General features: G+C 36.3%; 1 protein-coding gene and 1 pseudogene across 2 annotated transcripts in view; both read left to right on the top strand.

The window, feature by feature from the left end:
- Positions 1-25,301, top strand: part of LOC311090940 (uncharacterized protein) — an 846,260-nt gene that overhangs the window by 144,744 nt on the left and 676,215 nt on the right. The gene's annotated exons all lie outside the window — the stretch shown is intronic.
- On the top strand, positions 5,120-6,090 carry LOC311097216 (putative nuclease HARBI1; annotated as a pseudogene). Its single transcript has one exon. The product of its transcript is annotated as a putative nuclease HARBI1 (transcript).

Below are 25,301 nucleotides of genomic sequence, written 5' to 3'. Positions count from 1 at the left end.
TTGGGGGGGGGGAGACTTTGGGGGACTTTGAATGTGTGATGGACTGAAATGTATATGCAGTGTTTCACCAAGCATAGCATAAGGGTATACATTCTAACATTAATGGAAACCATATGTTTCTCTGGTAATGTATGTGTTCCTATGGTGATGTAGTTTTCTTCTTGGTTAGAAGTATAAAGACTGAGCCCTTTGTCCGAAAGGCAGAGAAGATGATGAGAAACTAGAATGAGGACTTTTGTTTGGTCCATTGCCTCTTCTCGCTATGTCTTATATAATTAAATAAATAAGAGATCTCTTTGCAAAATCACTGGTGTCTGTTTCCATGAAATCAAACAACAGGGGAAAGCAATATTTTTAAATCAACACACACACATAATAGAATAAGCATATTTTAAGCCGATACATCAACATCTCTCATCATTGGGGTTTTTGTTTGTTTTATTTGGATCCCCATTAGCTTCAGCATAAGCTAAAAGCTATTCTTCCTGGGGTCCTACAATCTACCATGTGACAATACAATTTATGACATCACATTACACACATACTCACAAGACATTACACAACATTTGAAAATACATATTGTACAGTGAACGTTATTAATCACACAAAATAAATAAATAAATAAATAAAACATAAATAAAAATAAAATGTCGCTACTCCTAATAGATCTATATCAAAAATAAGATAACTAAGAACCCTATAACAGTATCTCCTTAAATTAAATTAATATTAACTATTTTAATTTCTTTGAAGGTAATATTTCTTAAGTGATGCTTTGAAACCATACAGAGTGTTTTGTTGTTTGATAGTATTTGGGAGAGAATGGAACATTCACACATCGCTCTGTACCTGACTGAACGTTGAATTGATTTGGTTTTCACTATAGGTAAAATAAAACTACCTCCTACTGCATGCCTCGTCGGATAATGATGTGTATCAGTACTAAAGGATAGTTTTGTATATAAAGTAAAAGGTGTTTTGTTTGTTATAACATTATATAAAAATACCATTAGTGAATACACCAATCTATTTTTAACTTTAAACCATGAGAGGCTTTCATGCATTTTGTCAACATTTGATCTAAACCCACATGAGAGAGCCACACGTGCAGCTTTATTCTGAATCACCTGTAGTTTTTTATATTAGTTGATGAAGTATTGGACCAAACCACAGAGCAGTAATCAAGGTGTGAAAAAAACAAAGCATGAAGCACTTGTTTAACGATCTGTGGTGTAAAATGTTTTGCACACCTTTTAATAACAGACAAAGTGTTGCCCATTTTAGTTAACAGTTTCTGAACATGTCTGTCCCAACACAATCTATTATCAATCATCACTCCCAAAAGTTTAGCTTCTTCTCTTTGCTCAACAGAATTTTGCTCTATGCTGAGTTCAAGTTTCGGTTTGGAAAGTAAAGAAAAAGGAGTTCCAACCACTAAACAGGTAGTTTTAGATGCATTGAGAATCAGTTTGTTACTCCTTATCCAGTCCACCACTAACTGTAGCTCTCTTTGTAGTTTTGTATTTAAATCACCAATATCAGTTCCTGCTAAATATATAGTGGAATCATCAGCAAACATTGAAATGCTTGCCTTATCTAAAACAGATGGAAGGTCATTGGTAAAGATTGTGTAGAGGAGCGGCCCAAGACAACTTCCTTGAGGCACGCCATGTTCCACAACCCTTACCTTTGAAAAGCTGCCATTAAAGTAAACTAATTGTCTTCTGTCTGACAAATAACTTTTCATCCATAATAATGCGGGTCGTGAAAAACCATAATATTCCAGTTTTTTTAACAGTAAGTCTTGGTCAATTAAATCAAATGCTGCAGTGAAATCAAGCATTACAACACCTATTATTTTCCTCTCCTCCATATCCTTGAACCAGTCATCCACCATCTGAGTCAGGGCAGTGGCTGTTGAGTGTTTTCCTCTATATGCATGCTGAAAAGTTGTAATTAAATCATTATTCATAAAATAAGACTGAATCTGTTCATAAACAATTATTTCCATTATTTTACCGAGAATTGGTAATAAACTTATTGGTCTACTGTTTGACCCAGAGAAAGGCATTTTCTTATTTTTAGGTATTGGCACAACTTTACATATTTTCCATGCTTGCAAACATATATTATCCATAAAACACAAATTAATTATATGAGCAATAATTGCAACTATTGGCTTATGTTCAAGGTAGTCAACACCAGGTGGTTTGTTTTTACAATTCATCAGAAGTAATTCCACTTTGGAACCACTGACACTCTTGAATTTAAAGCTACATGATCTACTTTCCATCATCTTATTTATCAGTGTATTTGATAAATCTGTCTTGTATGGCTGTGTAGTATTTTTAAGTTCATTTATTTTATTTATGAAATAATCATTAAGATGATTCGCTATATCACTTGGTTTAGTAAAAAATTCACCTTCATGTTCTAAATAAGCTGGAGTTGATTTATTATTTCCTCTTAATATATTATTCAGTGTATTCCATAATTGTTTACTATCATGTTTTATTTCTATAATTTTCTTAGTATAGTACAATTTCTTTTTCTTCTTATTTACCTTAGTTACAAAATTTCTAAGTTTACAATATATTTGCCAGTCCGATTTGAATTTAGATATGATTGCTGCTTGTTTAGCGAGATCTCTCTCTTTCATAAGATCTTTTAATTCTTGATCCAACCACGGGGTGTTGACATTTCGAACTGTAAACTTTTTTATTGGTGCATGGTTTTCTACAATTGTCATTAAAGTTTGATCAAAAAGCTGAAATGCCTTCTCTGGATGGATCCTTTTGTTATTACCTCTGACCAATTTGTGTTTCTGACATCATCTTCATATTGTAAATGATTGAATCTTCTAAATGACCTTTTCATTATTACTTTTGGACCCGATTTAGGAACTTTTGTTTTCGTTACAATTGCAATAAGATTGTGGTCACTAAAACCAACTGGCACTGATAAGCAATTTGAGCAAACTTGTAGTCTATTTATAAACATGTGGTCGATACAGGAAGCTGATCGAGTGCCATCCCTTTTTATACATATTCTAGTCGGTTTATTAATTACCTGTGATAATCCACATGCTGTTGCTGTGCTCATTAATTTGATTTTCCTAGGACAGTCAGAAGAATTCCAATCTATATTGAAGTCACCCATTAAGCAAGTTTCCAGATTCATACTGCTAGCATGATCTAACATATCACATATTTTGTCCAAATATTCACTATGTTGGAAACTCAGAATCGAAGACCAGGAGACTTTGGGATCACGTTCAAGAAGGTTGTATTACAAATTTATTAAAATGTTTAATTTAGGTTTACATTGAATTTAGCATGTTAAGGTTAGGTATACATTACTATTATCAGAGTTTTCTAGCAAAAGACAAAACTCTTGATACTATACTTAATGGCTCTTGGAGCTTGTGTTTTAGCAAGAGAGTCCTGCCAGTCCTGTACTCGGGTCTCAGCATTTGAATAGATATGCTGAGTGGATTAGGATGGGCAGCACTCTCAGTCTCGAACAGGTTCCTAAACCTGTCTCATCACAAAGTTTTGGTATCTGCCCCTAAATGTATATAAACTGTATGAGAACGTCCACTTAGTCAGACTTTGGAAGAACTGCAGCCACGTCAACGCGAAGTCCTCAATAAAGAATAACTTCTTGAACGTGATCCCAAAGTCTCCAGGGCCCGGTTTTTCAAAAGGTTTAATCCGGATAAAATTGATCCGGATTTAGTAATCTTTTTTTTGAGATCCATGATCACGTAATCCAACTTACTTTTGAGCCAGTTTTTCAAAGCAACATCGGATTGGATCAATCTGATCCGGATAGGAACTTTTCAGGATCACCAAATCTGGATAACCAGTGCTCAAACAGGATAGGAAATCACAATGTAGAACTATAGATATGTAAAGAGCAACAAGTAGAATAGCCAGTGTGGGGTCAATATAAGTTTATTTTTATTTGAAATGAAAACACACACATTTAAAACAAGTAATAAAAACTCAGTGAGTGTTTTAGCGCAATTTTCTGACGTCATGGGATCACAACACTAAGAGATAGAGACCCCACCCCATCCTCTTCCAGCAGTCCGCTCATCTGAGACCTACAACACAAACACTGTACATTGAGGATATTTATAACAAGTTTCAAATATAGATGTATTGAATTAAAAAAAAAGACTTAATGTCAAATACTCCACAATCATTTCAGACTTCCTCATCTGATGTGGAGAGACCAGCTTGTCTGAGCGTAGCCTTTAGGAGGCGGATCTTAAGTCTGGCCTTGGTTTGCTGCAGTTTGGTCAGAGTCAGTTGTTCCTCTGCCAGACGAAGCTGTGCTTCTGCCCTTTCAGTCTCTTTTTGCAGAAGTGCCTTGTAATCATCATCTTTGTTTGATGAAGGGCGCTTCAAGCCTTTCCTCTGAGATCCTGTGGCAACTACCACTGGCTCAACCAATGAGGATCCAGCTTCTTCCTCAGGAACAGAGCTGAGATTCAATATAAATACACTCTCTGGATCAGCCTCAGGAGGAACTGGCAGATTCTCCTCCTCCTCAATCCAAGGCTCGCCATCCCCTACAACACCTTGAATACCATGGAGAGCTTGCGACTTCTCATTTCCAATGATGTCGAGGACCGCATCTGTGTAATCTTCCCTCTTAAATGGCTTGTTGCCTGTTTGTGGGTTTTTGGCTTCAGCATGGTCCTTTGTTGCCCTGGCCTTAAGATTCTTCCACCGCAATTTGATTTGGTCTGTGGTCCTCCTCTGGCCAGACCCCATGGCATTCACATTTTCTGTGATTAAAATCCAAACATCATTTTTCTTTTTGTTGGTATCCTTAGCAGAATTAAAACTTCCCACTATTGTTCCATAATGGCACCGAACACCCTCTAGTAGTGCATTGGTTTCAGCAGCAGTGAAGTTACAGCTTCTTGAGTCCATGGTTCCGTTGCTTTACTATAGTGAACATTGTTCATCAATTATAGGCCTTGGGTCCAATTGCCTCAATTGAACACAAGCCAAAACTAATCAGTTGTAATAGGTGTGTTTGAAAAGACCAACTACACAGCCATATAAATCAGCCTTTCTCAGAGGATTCACAGAGAGACAGTGAAATGGCAGATGTTGTCCACCACCACTTTGCCAGGAGAGGATACCGTCAAAGGGTGTATGTTGAACGTACCAAGCCACTGGAGCAATACACCACTGAGGAGCTGTATGTCCGGTTTCGCTTTGGGAAGGCTGATATAGAGTACCTTGTGAACCTTCTCAGGCCAAAACTTCAACACAGAACCCAAAGGAGTCACGGTCTGTCTGTGGAAGACCAGATCCTCATTGCTCTCCGATTTTATGCATGTGGGACTTTCTATCAAGTTGTTGGTGACTATATGGGAGTGGTGAAATCAGCTGTGTGTGATGTGGTGAGAGATGTGATGATTTTCTTTTGGGGAATATGCCCAATACTATTGGAGCAATCGACTGCACACATGTGCATATACAAGCACCTCGTGAGAATGAATGGGAGTTTATAAACAGAAAGGGGAGGCACAGCATCAATGTCCAACTTGTGTGTGATGCTGACCTCATCATCACCAACTGCGTTGTCAAGTGGCCTGGGTCTGTCCATGATGCACGCATCCTGAGGGAGAGCGCTCTATATAGAGACCTCCAAACCAACCGACCGGATGGCATAATATTAGGAGACCGTGCCTACCCACTCCTACCATGGCTGATGACTCCTTTTCTAACAGCAAATACACTGGCGCAGGCACGCTTCAACACTGCTCATTGCAGAGCAAGATGTGCAATTGAGCGTTTAAATGGAGTTCTTAAGAGGCGCTTTGCATGCCTTAACTACCTGAGAGCGGAACCACAGAAAGCATGCAACATAACCCTTGCCTGTATTGTCCTGCACAACATCGCTACTAAGCGCAATGTCCCTCTCTGTGCTGACAATGATGCACCTGAGCCCCTTGGAGACCCTAACCAACCTCCTGCATTCTGCCAGAACGAGCAAACAGGACGTGCAACAAGGGACGCAATAGTTAGACACTATTTCTGATTTGGATTTGTTTTGGATTTCAAAAATCAGTGATTGCCATTCTTTGCATTTTTTTGGTTATTCTGTAATCATTGCATGCATCACTAATAAATATTCAATATGAATATATATATATATCAATTAGTGACAGAATAAAATGTATTGTTTTTGGTCAATTTTGACAGCTGTTTGGGGGATTATTTTATGAGGCCAAACTCTTTCTACTTTGCTGTAGGCCTATACTGAAAGGCTGAATATGTTAAAGCCTACCTAATCACTGTAGCCTGACGGATGAACAAATAAAATTAAAACCTTATGAATAAATAGGATATCTTGTAAGATACTGCATGATCCAAATATAGTATTATTTGATACATTTTTAAAGTTTTCATTACATTTTGGGCATGAAATCCACGCTGAATCCACCCTTCTGATGGGATCAGTTTAATCCAGATTTTTTGGATCAAAGTGATCCAAATCCTACAAAAAAGTTCTGAAAAACCCAAACTAAAGGTTTGATCCGGATCAAAACCAAGATTGGATTACGTGATCTAATCCGATTATGTAATCCGTTTTTTCTTTTGAAAAACCCATTTTCAAGATTTGATCCAATCCGTTATCCAAAATCCTAGTGGATTACTTTTGAAAAACCGGGCCCTGGTCTTCGATTCTGAGTTTCCAACAGTGCCATCTTGGAGGTTTTACAATCCTTGATGAACGTTTAGGTTTCACACAGTCATCCTCAGTCTCCATTCCAGTAGCCTCTCCGGCTCGAAGGACCATGTAGAAATTTAGCAGAAATTCTAGGCTGATTTGGCTGTTGCTACTGGAATGGTGGGTCCATTAAAACTCATTCAGCCATCAAGTACTTTTCCCAGTTTATTTGTGGTGACATATAGGAGTAGACATTTCACAGATGGTAATTGTTGGTTTCTAAAACCCATAAACAAAACCATTAATAAATACAAACATAATTGCAAATCTTAAATCATACATCTGAAATCAGCTTTAACAATCAAATGAGTATAACACTGAAGAGCTACTAAACATAACTAGAATTCAATATATCATATCAAACACACATAATCCTTTAAACTAAACAAACAATCAAAAAAGGAAACTTACATGGTCAACAACGCAACAATTCCACACAAGCCATGTCTGAACGACAGCTTTTTGGTTCAAACAAGAGGAGACTGAAACATAATTAGTAAGGGGGCACAGGTGCTCTTTATCAAGACTCAGTCAGCCAATCAGATCACAGCAGGATTTTCTACACCATTTAATGACAGCAACAAGGCAGACCAAAGTGCTGTACAACACAAAATAAAAGACTATAAGATAACAAATAAAAGAAAGCAGAGAAGAACAAAACAAGATAATAAAAGCCAATGAACAGAGATATGTTTTAAGACTGGATTTGAGTGCAGATCAGGTAGAAGCAGCCCTACTGTGGTTATAAAGAGGGACCAGACACAATTGCCGCCAAAACTTCCAACTGCATCTGCGCTTAGATTCTAAAACAGCGTGCTAAGACAGGTTGCTTTTTCACAGGACAACACTGATTGCAAAACGCTATTGCTTTTTGCAATTGTTTAAATATGCAGAATGGAGAATGACATTTAAATGCTGCAGCAGAGGGAAAGATTTTTAGTGAATAATGACTTAAATTTCAGTTTTGTTTGTCTACTATATGATAGAGCGGCACAATTACTTGTTAAAAGATTGTGATCTCCATTCAAACACCCACATGATCTTATTTCTAAATGACAATGATTCTGAGCAGTTGCCATGTATCGGTATGAACATATATGCTCTATATAAATGATGTATGAACATATATGCTCTGATAATATAGTGTATAGGTTATATGCTGTTATAAAAGAAATACATTTTCTGTATTCAGATATAACGTTTTGTTTTTTGTTTTTTTTAAGTAGGCCTACAAATAAAATGACAAAATGTAGATGTTAAAAGACATTTATATTAAATGTAATATTACAAAACAACACATTAATGAATTGAACCAATTTGGAATTATTAAACAACTCACAAAAATATTGACAAACACAAAAAATATTACAAGACCTTGTACTCAACAGAACAGATATTACTTTACCCTCTGAGAGGAGGTCAGATAAATAAAATAGGTTTGAAAGCAGTGAGGCTTGTCTTAAGTGAGACCACACTATGGATACGAGGCCTCCACACACAATAACGTCCTTTAGAAACTGTGTATACTGATTCTGAAACTCTTTAACTGCATTCTCCTCACGACTGTTAAAATAACAACAAACATCTTCACAGAAAGTGCTCTCCTTGCTTTCACTGTTCCAGACAGTGACTGACACCATGTATTGCTAGCACTTCTCCTGCTACTGCTTTCTCTCGAGACAAAGTGCTTGTTGTATTCCTCATTTGTAAGTCGCTCTGGATAAAAGCGTCTGCTAAATTAATAAATGTAAACGTAAATGCGCTCACCTAAACAGCAGTTCGCCAGGTAGAGGAGAATGGAGAAAGACTTTATTTGCAAACTAAATAAATTAACTGTCAATTCAAGTTATAAATACTATCACGTGATTTAATTTATGGTAAGAATAACAATAATTCAACAAACGCTGATGCGGTTTCTCCACACTGGGACACCCTTCTGGCTCAGCCACTGGTGCAGATTCTCCCACAATGACATGAAACTCTTTACAATAACTCCTAACTTAAACAGAAATAAGAGTGTGTTGTAGACATTTACGTTTGCATGTGTTCTGCATACATCCATACACTGGTGTGTGTTAGACTAGTGATTATGACACAGTGCTCATCATTTCCAGGATCTGAGTTCACCTTGTCAGAGTAGCCATAATGATTGAGCACCTGTGGTCACCAACATCTGGACCCAGAGGTCAATGTGCAGCTAGTTAGGGTCAGGTCAGGGTCAGGGTTAGGGTCAGGGTTAGGGTTAGGGTTAGGGTCAGAGTTAGGGAGAGGTACTGGTCCACCACATCCAGATGCTGATAGCACCTCTGCTTCATACCATGAACATGCATAAACATGAACAAACATAGATTGACACAAGTCAAGAGTGTTGATGAGTTTGTCACTGTCCCTTGAATGTGGTTTAAGCTTTCCCTCACAATCAGATTTAATGTGTGGGCAAAGCATGGCAAGTGCTTCCATTCAGCTTTCCGGAAAGCTGCTTTCATGTTGCTGGCATTGTCAGTAACACAAGCAACCACTTTGTTTGAGATTCCCACTCTTCATATATATTTTTAAGTTTGATCGACAAGTGACTGCCATAAAACTTGTAGTTGTCCGAGACGTCCAGGTATCAGTCGTCAGACACACAGCAGAGGCATTGCTGACTTTCACCTTCACCTCTTCTTTAATTCTGCTGTAGAGCTGTGGCATCAGAGTGTTTGATATAGTCTTTCGGTTCGGTAAAACGTATGGGTAACACTTTATAATAACGTTCAGTTGTAAGTCATTTATAAGTGGTTAGTTAATAATGAACTAATCATTTACAAAACATTCATAAACGATTAGCAAGTGATATACTAACATTTTATGTATGTTTTGTAAATTCTGTTAAAAGTCATTTACAATTGATTAGTTAATGATTAACTAATCATTTACAAAACATGATTATGCGGTTCATAAATGTTTAATAAATTATGTTATTTTTTTCGTATGTATGTAGCAATTAGAGGGTGCAGAAAGTGTTGTAAATGCCTTGTATACACATACAGATCATCTGTAACAGGTAAGTAACAATGTTCAACACAATGATGTGTAAACGCATGAATAAATCATTTACAACACTTTCTGCATCCCCTAATCTAAAGTGTAAACTATTCATCACTTGTAAATGTGTTACACATCATTCGTAGAAACGATTCGTTGATCTTATGCCTTTTTGATTCTTGAAGTGGTAATCTATGAATGATGTGTAACACATTTACAAGTGATGAATAGTTTACACTTTAGATTAGGGGATGCAGAAAGTGTTGTAAATGATTTATTCATGCGTTTACACATCATTGTGTTAAACATTGTTACTTACCTGTTACAGATGATCTGTATGTGTATACAAGGCATTTACAACACTTTCTGCACCCTCTAATTGCTACATAGCCTACATATGAAAAAAATAACAACTTATTAAACATTTATGAACCGCATATTCATGTTTTGTAAATGATTAATCACTAACTAATCAATTGTAAATGACTTACAACTGAATATACAAAACATAAAATAATGAACATATCACTTATTAATCATTTATGAACGCATAGTCATGTTTTGTAAATGATTAGTTAATCATTAACTAATCACTTGTAAATGACTTGTAACGGAATTTACAAAACATACATAAAATGTTAGTATATCACTTGCTAATCATTTATGAATGTTTTTTAAATGATTAGTTAATCATTAACTAACCACTTATAAATGACTTACAACTGAACGTTATTATAAAGTGTTACCAATGTATGATGGATCAATTGCCTTCTAGAATCTTCTAAATCCAGTGTCACTGACGACTGAAAAAGGTTGAAAATCCAGTGCAATCATTTTAGATAACTCCTCATCCACTTTGCTTTGTTTGACAGGGCCAATTGGTGTTCTCACAAAGCTGGTCATCTAACTCTGTCTGGTCCTTTGGACACTGGAGCCAGATGAGGACGCAGTAGAGGCCGTAACAGAGGAGACAGCAGCCGTAGTAGCACGACTACCTCAGGCTTAGAAAAAAAAAGAAAAAACCTGAACTTCTGACATTGTCTATTTACTGTGTTTTTTGCCAAGTGCAACACAGTCAGTGACACACTGGGATAGACTATGTGGTGCCTGCCTTTTGGGAAGTGAATTTCCCCTTGCCCTTCCATAGCTGTGCTCTCTTCTTGAGCTTTTTGTTGGCCACCCAGTAATGAGGGAACGCCAGTCTCCCAGTGGTGTTTTCAGACGAGCCACTGCTGTCGGCTGCACTCCAATGCTCGTTTGCACGCCTCTTCTCGCCATCCTCCCAGCACCTGATCCGGCAGATAGCTGTGCTCTCTTCTTGAGCTTTTTGCCTGTGGGATTGTCCGGATGAGCCGTCTCCAGCTGAGCAGTCGTCACTATCGCCAGCCTCGTCCACTCCTCGGCTGGGCTCTCTGGGCTCTCCGCTGCAACTGCACAAAGGGGATCTACATAATTTAAAAGAATTATCTATGTTTTAATGAAACTATGGCTGATTGTCTAAATGGATTAATCTAACAGCCTATCACACAGTATAAATCAACATGACAACAGTCTCTTACACAAACTCAAACAGGTATGAGGCTCTCAGTGTTTTCAGCATCTGCACACACACACACACACACACACACACACACACACACTCACACACACACACACACACACACACACACACACACACACACACACACACACACACACACACACACACACACACACACACACAGTCTCACTGTATGAGGACACTCCACATGATCTTCATCTCCAGAGCTGCTCTTCAGAGTCACTTCACAAGCTTTCCCCCGTTTCATCTGAGAAAAACTACTGTTAAACACACACTGAAACTGGCTGATTACATTTAAAATGAAAGTTTTTATTCATTTCAAAACACATCATATTTGATGCTACATTTGTATTCAATCATAAAACATAGAATCCAGAAAAATATAATAAAACACACTTTAGGAAGAAAAATAAATAATAAATGTGGGCCCTAAATTAAAAGGTAGCTTACTCTGTGGAGTTTAATTGTGAACAAACAAATTATGATGATATTTTTGGCCATTATCCAGCTCTATTTTTGAATTATGAATCATTTGTGTCCTAATACAAAACAAAAGGATTGAATGTATAATAAATGCAAACCTCAGGATGTCAGTCATTTAAATGAATGAATGAATGAAATCTTTATTTCGAATAATTAATAAAATAATAATAAAATAAAAAAAGACAGCAATGCGTATGAAGTATCCATACAAATAAATAAACACAAAAGAAAAATAACATTTTTTTTTTTTTTTTTGCATAATAATCAACCTGTTCGAAAAGGGATAGGTAGAAGCCCTAGGCTTATCAAGACCTACCCCCAGTAACTACCCAAACCAATTCACAATCGAACAAGATAAATCAAACATAACGTTTTAAATAATAAAAAAAAAAAAAAAAAACTACTAAATTAAAATAATGCTTTATCTTGATATTAAGATAAGGAAAAAAAAGCATAAACAAAAACCATTATCAAGCAGCATTTACAACCATAATGAATTATCATTCACCCTCTCCACTTCTGTACTTATCAAAAATACAACTTTTGTACCTTTTTTTAAATTGCAACATATTAACACTTTGTTTGATCGAACTGCTCAGACCATTCCACAAAAGCACCCCACAAATCGAAATACACATACTTTTGAGTTTTGTCCGAGTCCTATGTTGACTCAAATTTAAATCCCCTCTCAAGTTATAACCCCCAACCCTATCTGTAAATAACTGTTGTATGTTTCCAGGCAACTGTTTATTTATTGCTTTATAAATTAATTGAGCGGTCTTAAATTTAACGAGATCATTAAACTTTAGAGTGTGCAATTTTAAATATAGTAAATTAGTATGCTCATGATATCCTACCTTATTTACTATCCTAATTGCTCTTTTTTGTATTGTGCTTAATGTTTGTAAGGTGGTTTTGTAGGTGTTGCCCCCATACTGCAACACAATAATTTAAATAAGGCAACACAAGTGAACAATACAAAATAAAAAGTGCTTTTTTACTCAATACATGCCTTGCTTTCCCCATTACTCCAATACTCTGCGCTACTTTTGTTCTAACATATGGGGTTTCCAACAAATTTTATGATCAAGAATCACACCCAAAAATGTATTTTCATACACTCTTTCTATTTTAACATTATTAATCATAACTTTTACTTGTGTGTCGGTTTTACGATTACCAAACAGCATAAATTTGGTTTTATCTAGATTTAACGATAATTTATTTAAGTCAAACCATAATTTTAACTTATTAATTTCTGATGTGACCACCTCCAAAAGCTGCTTCAGATTTTCCCCTGAACAGAATATATTAGTATCATCAGCAAAAATCACACATTTTAAGAGGTTAGTCACCCTACATATGTCATTTATGTACATAATAAATAATTTTGGACCCAATATTGACCCCTGTGGTACTTCACAGGTGATACCCAAGCACTCCGATCTGTACTCCCCCATTTGAACAAATTGTAGTCTGTTACTTATGTAACTTTTCATCCAATCTAATGCAACTCCTCTGATACCATACTTTTCCAGTTTATTGATTAACAAACGATGATCGATTGTATTTAAATCAATAAATACTCCCACTGCATATTGTTTGTTATCTATAGCACTGGTAATGTCTTCAATTAACTCCATTAATGCCATTGATGTAGATCTGTTTGACCTAAATCCATACGGACTATCCACCAATAATTCATGCTTCTCAATAAAATTATCCAATCTAATTACATACAATTTTTCTACTATTTTAGAGAACTGAGAGAGTAAAGACAATGGCCTATAATTCGTGAATTGATTTCTCTCTCCAGATTTATATAGTGGAATGATTTTAGCAATTTTCATTTTGCTTGGGAATACACCTGTTTTGAAAGACAAATTATAAATATGAGTTAACGGTTTAACAATTGCACCAATGACATCCTTAATTAAAACCATATCAATATCATTCACGTCCGTTGACTTTTTATTCTTACAATTGTTAACAATTTCAATAATCTCATTTTCCTCAGCTGGTTTCAAAAACATAGAGTTAGGGTTACTGTCTAAATAATCCACTGCCTTCACATCACCTTCAGTCTGTGGATTTTGAATTACATCGGCCAGCTTTGCTCCCACACTTACAAAGAAATTATTAAACCAATTGACCACATCTTTCATGTTGCTTAAAGTCCTCTCTTTATCTATAAAATACTGAGGGTATTTTTTATTCATTGGTCCATTCCTTATAATATTATTTAGCACTTTCCATATACCCTTGATATCATTTTTATTATTATTTAATATTTTATTATAATAATCTTTCTTACTTATCCTCATGATACTGGTCAATTTATTTTTATATCTTTTGTATTTATTATCAGCTTCTTTAGTTCTGTGTTTTATAAATTCTTTATACAAGGTGTTCTTTTTTTTGCAAGCATTTTTTAATCCTTTTGTCATCCATGGTCTCTCTTTAAATTTGTGCTTTATGGTAAATTGTTTTAAAGGACAGTGTTCGTCATATAATGATTTAAAAGTGGACAGAAATGTTGCGTATGCATTATTGGTATCAGTCTCATCATACAATTTTTTCCAATTATATGCAAGTAATTCACTTCTGAGTGTATTTATTGATTCAACAGTTCTGATTCTCCTGTAACTAATCTCATTAACTTCCTTATACTTCACATGATCACAAACACACATCACAAAAACTGGCAAATGGTCATTTATGTCATTTAGTAACAACCCACTCTTTAGACTATTGTCCATTCGGTTTGTGAATATGTTGTCTATTAGAGTTGCACAGTGTGATGATATTCTGCTTGGTTTAGTTATAAGTGGGAAAAGACTCATGCTAAACATTAAATCGATAAATTCATCTGTCAGTTTATTGGGATTTAAGAGATCTATATTAAAATCCCCACAAATGAACACCGCTTTTTGATCATTCTTAGTAATTAGACTTTCCATACTGTTCATGAACATTTCGATTTACAATATCCAGCATCTTAGATAATAGTCCAGAAACAGGGAATATAACAGATGCACTGTTGAAATGTCTATGTAAGAGGTTTTAAACAGGATTTAGAGATATATGTGGTATAATATCCCGCTCTAGTGCAGTAGGTGTCGGTGTGCAACTGTTCAGCTGTTCCAAACCCTCCTGTGAAACACACGAAGAGGAAAACGATAGGAACAGCATCTGGGCCTCGTTTATCTCCGCTGCGTCGCACAGAACAGGCTCTGAGAGAGGCGGACGACACTTCCGACGCATAAGATGTGATTTATAAAAACTAACTTGACGGAAAATGTGCGCATCTGCACGCAAACTGTGACCTATGTGTACGAACGTTTTGGAGACGGAGCAGTTTGGCGAACCGATGGTGAGCTGGAGTTAAATGTCGTTTTGGTTGCTTTTAGACAGAGCATTTTAAGAAAATTATACATATACAGAAAGATAATACAACTATAATTTAACTAACCAAGCCTGTCACATGAAGCAAACATCCATCCGTTCCTACATGTCCGCGCCAGCGAGCGCGCTGGGCCGTTTAGTGAAACTGACGCATTAGCCTTTATCTAACGGCAGATGAAGGAAAACCGTACATCTTCATTATGAGTCATAATCATAAATACAGTGCATGTTCACAATAACAGTTTAAATAAATAAAAGAATGATTTAAAATATGTTTTACTTCTGATATAAACATTTAGATTAAATATAACGGTTTTATAAGTCTGAATATTTTTTGGGCGTGGGTCAATATCACTATAAAGTGCCTTTGGTGTCCTCATCAGAATCGCTCAGTCATCATGAACATAATGCAAAATAATGAAATTCTGAGGTTTTATTATAAATGGCCAAGCACTTACACACATACAAGAACAATGATACGTCTCTTGAAATGTGTTTTTCTGATTTTATACCATTTTCTTTGATTGGATGTATGTGATTTTGGCATATCCCACACGCTGCTCAGCTAAATTCAGTGAGTGTAAAAAGTGGTTAAATTACATAAAATTAAAATACTTTTTGAATGTATTTATTGTCCTCAGCAAGCTGTTTAATTAAACAAGTCATTCTGATTATTTATATTTTATCTTCATAATAATATTAAGCAGTTTACATGTGTCCCTGAAATTGCTGTCCACCCTGCCATTATGGGGTAAACGCCCCTTTAAGAAACCAACTGATGTACTCAGTGACATCATCTCCCCCATTTGGTCTTTCTTCAGTGGAGGTTAAAATATCTGCAACACACACGTAAGTATCTACACTTATATTTCCTAATTTTCATCATATTGTGTTTGTAGTTGCCTGTTGTCAAGCTTAACATGTCCACCCTGTCATTGTGAAATATTAATTAATATAAAAACTTTTCAGAAATTCTAAATATGTATTTTAAACAGTGCACAGTCAGCTTCAACAGTGAATCACTTTGCTAACTGCTGTACACCATGTGCTCATTAAATACTAACTTTAGCCAAAAAATGGTTCATGACAGGGTGGACATTTGCAACTCCTGAAAATCAGCCTGAGCCAGGCCCCTCCTTCTTCTATATTGGTTAAGGGTTTCTTTAAGTTCCTGTTGTTTTTCTAATGTTCCCCCGTTCTAGTTCACCCATTAAAGCATTTGTCCTATGGAAGCCATTTTCTGCCAAATTTAAATAAATAAATTAAATGATTAAAATGAAAATTAAAACCAAATTAACGATTTCATTACAGAAAACAGTACGCAAAATATGTGACAAAATTGAGAATGAAATTAAATGATTTCATTTTCACAGCATTATCCCTGTCAAATTGAAAAATAAAATGCAATTGGTGATTTCACATTTCATTTTCACTACAGTCTCGAGGCAAGACTGCCAATATTAAAATGAAAAGCCAAACGTGAAAAAGAAACTACAAATGCAGTTTTTACAATGCTCTTTAGTAACGCTCACGCAATAATAGTGACACAATTCAAATACAAATGTAAATTTTCGTTTTCATTTTAATTCCTCTTTTATTTCACAGATTTCATTTTCGTTTTCATTTTCAAAGACAACCTGCATGCAAATTCTATGTTAATGAGTGGGTGTGGCTTATTCTAGTAACGGCGCTGAGACACGCCTTCTGTAAAGCGAAGTCATCGACGTCCGTGTCCATGAGTTTAATGTGTGAAACGAAATTATTTAAATGTGATTATATTGTAATCGAGACGACGAGATATGGCGAAATCTGTTAGTGAGCTTTTGCGGGAAGCTGCCGCAGCATTAGGACATGGAAACAACCAGCCTGACCATGTTAGTTATGATGTTAGACTCAGACTAGACCATAATCGATGAGGTTCATTCATGTATTAGGCTGTTTTGGAAATTCAACTATTTGGGTGTACAAAGGTCTTAACACAATTTCTACAACAATTATAGCCAGACATTAATACCCACTGGCTTTAACCGAGAACCTCGGCCAATGTTTCATATTTGCGTCGTGCCCATAGACTGTAAAAAAATATGGACGTAGTGTCCGTGACGTCACCCGTAGGTTTCTGAAGAGCATTTTTGAAGCCTAAAGTGGGCGGAGCCGTCCGTCGCCATCTTGGCCTTGCGTCACTCCCGGATAACAGAAAATAGGCAAACAGTGCGTGATTGGAGCTGAGGAGCCTGGCCATAGATATGAGCCTGGCTATCTGAAATCACCTAGCTCGACGTGATCGAGTTAGCTGATGATGTAAAGCCAATTAAAAGTTCCTGTTTTTGCCCTTCGAAATATTATAATAGTTAAAATACATGGCTACAAGTGAGACTGTGTATTACTTCGAGAGTGTTTGTGTGTGACAGTGATTTATGTGCATACATGTCAGTCACTCTTTCATGGTCCGTCAGCGCGGCATCGCTCAAGTTCGTAGAGAGCTTATTCAGTCCATTTTAAATTCTGATTTCGGCCGCCTCTCAAATGGGTTAAACCGTTAAACCATAGATATATTGCCTTTGAAGTGCAAGTAACGTTAAATGCGCTAGAAAATCCGCGCTCATTCATGGATGTGCATTTATTGCATGAACGGAGAAAGCGCCGACGCCTGCATGATTTCACCTGACGGTACATAAGCATATAATCCATCTGTTCCGTGAGAGCAGAACGAACAAGCCTTTATTGACGTTTTAAATTTGAAAACCCCAAAAAGCAACAAAATTGTTAGACATCCATTAGTGCCTGTTCACAGAGGAAAACAACTGAAATACAGCGCTGGTTGTTCTCTCAAACGATACTCGACGACAACGACTGAATCCAAAGACGTGGGCTTTGTACCCAAGTATTAAATTGTATGAAATAATCCCGAAAAAAAGCACAAACACTGCAGAGAAGGCAAGTTCAGCAGCAACATTTGCTGAGGTGAAGTGACGGCTAGTAACAGCAGACAAACGGCTAGCATTGACATCAGCGGGAATCCACCTGTCACTCAAGTGGCCACACCCTTAAATTTAAATATTAATCAACTAAACGGATGAGTTATAAAAAAAATTCACCCCCCTCACAGTTGTTATGAAGGGCAAAATTAGCTGTATAGACCAAAGCCACAGAGAGAACCAGGCTGTAAACACGTTTTTTTCTGCTGTAAAGTTGGTAATTTTAACATGAGGGAGATACAGATTTGACTCACTTCTGCAGCCAGGCCAAGCGGCCAGTTAATGAATTGCAGTTTAACTCACTTCCGTGTTGGTTTCAAGAGAGAGACGGGGAGGTTGCCGCTTGGTCGTGCCTAACAACGCCCTTCAGCCGTGACTTATTCAGATACAGCACTAGCCTGGAGTACCTTATTGCTTTTATAAAACGGTTACCACGCAATACAAATATTAATCCCGAAACATATGTATCTATGCAACTTTCATGAAGTAAAATGAATCACTAAAAGCCAATTCCTTCCGCTGGAGAAAAAAAAAATAGTCCCTGACCATAAAGCAACAGAAGAAGTTACATTATTTCTCCATTAGATGGAGACAAAGACTGTCTTAATGAGTGAGTGAGTCAGTCAGTAGAGAAGACTTTTGAAATGACTCAAACTTGTGATCACGGAGAAGAAAGACGCAACTGACATGACTATAGGCACAGACAACCCCTATTAACTGTTAAAAGTACAAGATATCACACCGGGTATTCAAACGGATTTTTTATTATGAATATAGGACTAACCTGAAGGAAATATCTAGCCTACTGTAAATGCAGGTACACTCGCTTTCTCGATCTCATCCAGAAGTTGTTACTGGAAATGAAAATCAGCATTGTGATTCTTTTTGTACACAAACTTAAAATAACCAAAAGACACGTAACAGTTAAACAGCGGACTGATACAGGCTAGTGCTGTATCTGAATAAGTCACGGCTGAAGGGCGTTGTTAGGCACGACGCGAATATGAAACATTGGCCGAGGTTCTCGGTTAAAGCCAGTGGGTATTAATGTCTGGCTATAATTGTTGTAGAAATTGTGTTAAGACCTTTGTACACCCAAATAGTTGAATTTCCAAAACAGCCTAATACATGAATGAACCTCATCGATTATGGTCTAGTCTGAGTCTAACATCATAACTAACATGGTCAGGCTAGTTGTTTCCATGTTCTAATGCTGCGGCAGCTTCCCGCAAAAGCTCACTAACAGATTTCGCCATATCTCGTCGTCTCGATTACTATATAATCACATTTAAATAATTTCGTTTCACACATTCAACTCATGGACACGGGACGCCGATGACTTCGCTTTACAGAAGGCGTGTCTCTAGCGCCGTTACTAGAATAAGCCACACCCACTCATTAACATAGAATTTGCATGCAGGTTGTCTTTGAAAATGAAAACGAAAATGAAAACTGTGAAATAAAAGAGGAATTAAAATGAAAACGAAAATTTACATTTGTATTTGAATTGTGTCACTATTATTGCGTGAGCATTACTAAAGAGCATTGTAAAAACTGTATTTGTAGTTTCTTTTTCACGTTTGGCTTTTCATTTTAATATTGGCAGTCTTGCCTCGAGACTGTAGTGAAAATGAAATGTGAAATCACCAATTGCATTTTATTTTTCAATTTGACAGGGATAATGCTGTGAAAATGAAATCATTTAATTTCATTCTCAATTTTGTCACATATTTTGCGTACTGTTTTCTGTAATGAAATCGTTAATTTGGTTTTAATTTTCATTTTAATCATTTAATTTATTTATTTAAATTTGGCAGAAAATGGCTTCCATATTGTCCACCCTGTCATGCCAAGTTCCACCCTGTCACTTTGTTGTCCACCCTGTCATTTTAAACTTTTATGATGAAAATAAACTAATTATTTTAACAAGTTAACAAAACCTTGTGTGTGATTTCTTAATAAACAAATGAGGGCAGGTTAGTATTGTTTTAAAGTTTGACTAAATATCTTTGTTGTTAGATTTTATTTAGAATAGAATGTGCAACTATCGCATATTTTATTGGGCAATACATATTTAAGCAGTAACTTCATTATTATCAAAATACTTTTAACATTAACTAAAATGTTTTCTTGGGAAAGGGACACATTATCTTTCCACAGATCTACATTTTATAATCACTATGCAGTGAAAATGTATTTAATCTACTATGAATTTGTCCATGACAGGGTGGACATATTTTATGGTTTGCTCGTATATTGTCAGCTTGCAGTTAATTTATAAAAAGTGCTGGAGCTTGACCAATATGCATTTCTAACAGCCTAATGTCTCCTTAATACAACACATATGAAGTTAAATGGAAAATCTCAGATTTTTTTTTGGACATTGTGAAGTCTCAAAGGCACTTTATGGTGATTTTGACCCGCGTACGCCATTTTTGGCTTTCGGGCGCACGTACACTTTTAGTAAGGATCCTACGCACAGTTTTATAAATGAGAGCCCTGATACCCAAACCTGTTACTCACTGGATTTGATCTGATCTATGATCCAGAAAACATTTCTCCAGATTTAGCACAATGCCTACAAATCTAATAACACTCGCGGCCATTTATGTGTTTAATCCACAATCCATCGAGACCAGAAAGAGATTCTGAGAACGACGCGCGCGGACTGACAACAAGCGTTACTGAGTTTAAAATACTTATACATTCATATAATTATTATTATTAATACATTCAAGCCGACATTTACAGTAGACAGACAGATGAACCCTGACGTCAATGAACAACAATCTGCTGTTATTAAACTGAATATTTCAGTTCATATATAGCAATTATGGTTAGTAGTTATACAGTATGTCTATTATAATTCTGCTTACTTTTACTCAATCAGTTATTTTAGGATCATTTGAAAGTAATGAAATCAATCATCATTGTGAACTTGAAGTAATGATTAAATGACAAACGATTCAACAATTAATACAGATTGGGTAAATCTGATTGTAAAATGATATTAAACGGTAATAGAGAATATAACAAATCAGCTTCAATTTTCCCACTCAAAGTTTTAAACACAATTTCTGTTCCCCAATGAATTAATATTTAGAGTCAGTTAAACTCATTAAACAATCAGAAATGATTAAGACCATTCGGTTATTTTACATGGCAATATATTTGTCTGTAACTCACTTTATTTTATAGATAGTTTTTGCTGTTGCTGTTGTTGATGATAACTCCGCATTCTTCATTATTGTCTTAAATAAGATGTTCTTCATCTGTGTAAAATGGTGTCATCTCCAGGTGATGCTGAAGGATTGAGTGTTTCCAGAAACCAGTGCTGATCAGTTTTCAGTGTCAGTTTAGCTGCAGTATGTCAGAGGAAAGAGGAAAGGACTCTCTCTCTCAGATGAGTCTCTCAGAGAAACACAGGTAAGACTGCGTCTGTTTTCATCAGTTTAAACTCGACTGGACTTTGTGTTTCCCTGTCAATAACACAACTTTAAGCATATTTGCACATGCTTTGCACAATTTCTATTTTTAACTTCTTAAATTAACTCTGACATTGTCTATAAAGCCCTGTTTGCTCTATAGAAAATATCACAGTTAATAATTTGTTGATAACCTTCTAGACGCTGAATTAATCCAAATAAATGACTTCAGTTTTTAGATCATACAATTACTGACAGACATTAGGAAACAACTATACACTTAATTTAATTCAAGTATGCTAACACAACTGTGTCACACAGACATTTCTGCTCTCTATTTCTGTCAATAAACAAAAACTTGAAATGTTCTCATAAATTAGAGTGAAGTATTTTTTAACATATTAAATCTCTCTCATATATATTAAAGAAATCGTTAAACTAATGTGAGCCAGTAAAATAAAATAGTAGTTAACTATAAAACAGTAAATTGTGTGAGTGTGTGTATTTCTGTGGAGGATTAGATTAAGACACAGATGTGTTTCACACACAGTTGATCCTCCTTTACTAAAGTGTTTTCTCTCTGTTCTTTGTGTCATCAGGGTAAGATCAGGCTCACATGTGTCCAGCTCTGTGTCTCTGAAGAGTGATCAGTCTAAAGGTGGAGAACCACCATTCTTCAGTGAGAAAACACCACCATCTAATAAAAGGTATTTTGTGTGTTTACATTGCATTATATTGTTGTATTATTTGTCTACAGTGGTGTATGTGAATGAACTTGACTGAATTAAACAATAAGTCTCAATAAAACTCAGTTCCTGAGAACTTTATGAAACTCATTCCAGTAACACAATTACACAGGCAGCCACAAGGAGACACAAATACACTATGGAAAATAAATCATGAAACTAAACATGTATATACGTTTATCCATCCGACTGTAGTCATAAATGGACAAATGCACAGCTATACTGCATTTAATTACTATTTGCAACATTAAACCTTTTCAAATGAGACTAAAGTATCTCCTGTAGTAAAGTGTTTTATCTCTGTTCTTTGTGTCATCAGTGTAAGATCAGGCTCACATGTGTCCAGCTCTGTGTCTCTGAAGAGTGATCAGTCTAAAGGTTGTCCACCAAACATCAGTGAGAAAACACCATCATCTAATAAAAGGTATTTCATAAGTTTCTAATTTTTTGTCACACGTTGTCTGTGTTTTAAAGTTGTATCAGCGAATACCAATTATGAAACATTTTTAGATCCAATATTTATCATTATTTATCATTGAATCATTTATCATGATATTTCTTATTGAATACTCTGATAAATATTTGATCTGATAAATATTTATCAGAGTATTCACAGCTAATGCTTTTTCTCTTTCTGTGAAATTTTGCCTGGAAATTCAGTATTTATTTTATTTATTTGATTACAGGCTTCAATATGAGACATTAGACTCAGACGTTCAGACTCACAGGAACCACGAGAATTTCAAAGACAATCTTCTAGGAATCTTCCAAGTAGGAAAACACATTTTTATAAATGTTTAATATTCTAACAAACAAATATGTTATTGAACAAAGACATTTTATTTAATTCCTCCAGATCCATTTTTTCTTCTGAAGCACTTATATATTTTTTATTTTTCTATTTGTTAAAAATATCAGCTGGTTAACATGTTAGTCTTTTAACTGGGTTTTTTATTGTTATTAGTTATTGAATAAATTGTGTTGACCAAATGTAGATGTACAATTTGGTTTAAATTGTGTCTTTTTTCTTACTTTTGTTTGTAGGATCTTGAGAGCAAAATAATCAAGTTTCTGAAGAATGAGCTGGAGAAGTTTAAGAAAATATTACAAAAGGAGAACACACAACACTTTGTGAAGGACTTTATTGAGAACAGATCCAGTATCAAAGAATCAGCTCTTGATCTCACACTACATTACCTGAGAGAGATGAAGCGAGATGAAGCTGCTGATGCTCTAGAAGGTTAGAGACTCATGATCCAATAGTCTGATTGTCTCTTATAAATGTAGGAGAGAAAATGAAGACTAAAACTATCTATTTTCTGTTCCTGTGTTTAGGTGAGCTGCTCTTCATTCCTCAGCTGAAATCTGGCCTAAAGAAGAAGTATCAATGTGTGTTTGAAGGAATTGCGAAGCCAGGTGACTCCACACTTCTGAATAACATCTACACAGATCTCTATATCACTCAGGGTGGCAGTGAACAGGTCAATACTGAACATGAGGTGAGACAGATTGAAGTTGCTTCCAGGCGTCATGAAGCACAAGAGATACAGGTTGATTTCAAAAATTTGTTTAAAGCTCCTGAACAAGACGAGGAGATCCGAACTGTACTGACAAAAGGAGTCGCTGGCATCGGGAAATCAGTCTCTGTGCAAAAGTTTGTTCTGGACTGGGCTGAAGGAAAAGAAAATCAAGATATCAGCTTCATATTTCCTCTTCCATTCAGAGAGATGAACTTAAAGGAGAAAGAAAAACTGAGTTTGATGGACCTTATAACTCAATTTTTCCCAGAGACAAAAGGACTGAACCTTACAAGAAGGAATCAGTTCAAAGTGCTGTTCATCCTTGATGGACTGGACGAATGTCGCCTTCCTCTGAAGTTTGATTGTAATGAGATGTGGAGTGATGTATCGTCACCAGCCTCTCTGGATGTTCTCCTAACGAACCTCATGAAGGGAAATCTGCTTCCTTCTGCTCTCATCTGGATCACCACCAGACCAGCAGCTGCCAGTAAGATTCCTCCTGACTGCATCGACCGGCTGACAGAGATACGAGGATTCAGTGACGCACAGAAGCAAGAGTACTTCAAAAAAAGATTCACAGATCAGAATCAGGCCAACACAATCATAGATCACATTAAACAATCAAAGAGTCTCTTTATCATGTGCCACATCCCAGTCTTCTGCTGGATTTCAGCCACGGTTCTCCAGAACATTCTGGAGGAGAAAAGAAATAATGATGTGAAAAACACTCAGGCTGATGAGATCTCTAAAACACTGCAGGAATCAAACACTGAAGACACTCCCAAGACTCTGACACAAATGTACACACACTTTCTCCGCTTTCAGATCCAGCAGAGCCGCCGAAAGTATGATGGAGAATACACACCAGATGTTTCCTGGGATAAAGACGCCATCCTTTCACTGGGGAAACTAGCATTTCATCAGCTGGAAAGAAACAACCTGATCTTCTATGACACAGACCTGGACGCCTGTGGTATTGACGTCTATAAGGCATCAGTGTACTCAGGCATGTGTACCCAGATCTTTAAGGAGGAAACAGGGATCGTTCTTGGTACCATGTACTGCTTTGTTCACTTGAGCATTCAAGAGTTTATTGCAGCCCTTTATGCACATCTGTTTCTAGACATCAACAAGACAAGTGTGTTCGATCATGAGTCTACAGAACAGGAAAACAGAAATGAAACCATGATTGATTTTCTCAAGACTGCAGTGGACAAGGCGCTCGAGAGTGACAATGGACACCTGGACCTTTTCCTTCGCTTCCTCCTCGGTCTGTCACTCCAGTCCAATCGACGACTCTTACGAGGTCTGTTGACACAGCAAGACGGCAGTGACCAGAGCAACAAGGAAATAGTTCAGTACATCAAGCAGAAATTAGAAGATGATCTTCCTGCAGAGAG

The sequence above is a fragment of the Abramis brama genome, assembly GCF_963993115.1.
Source record: "Abramis brama genome assembly, chromosome: 1".
NCBI lineage: Eukaryota > Metazoa > Chordata > Actinopteri > Cypriniformes > Leuciscidae > Abramis > Abramis brama.
The sequence above is the reverse complement of the archived record's forward strand: the minus strand, read 5'-3'. Positions and strand labels throughout refer to the sequence as shown.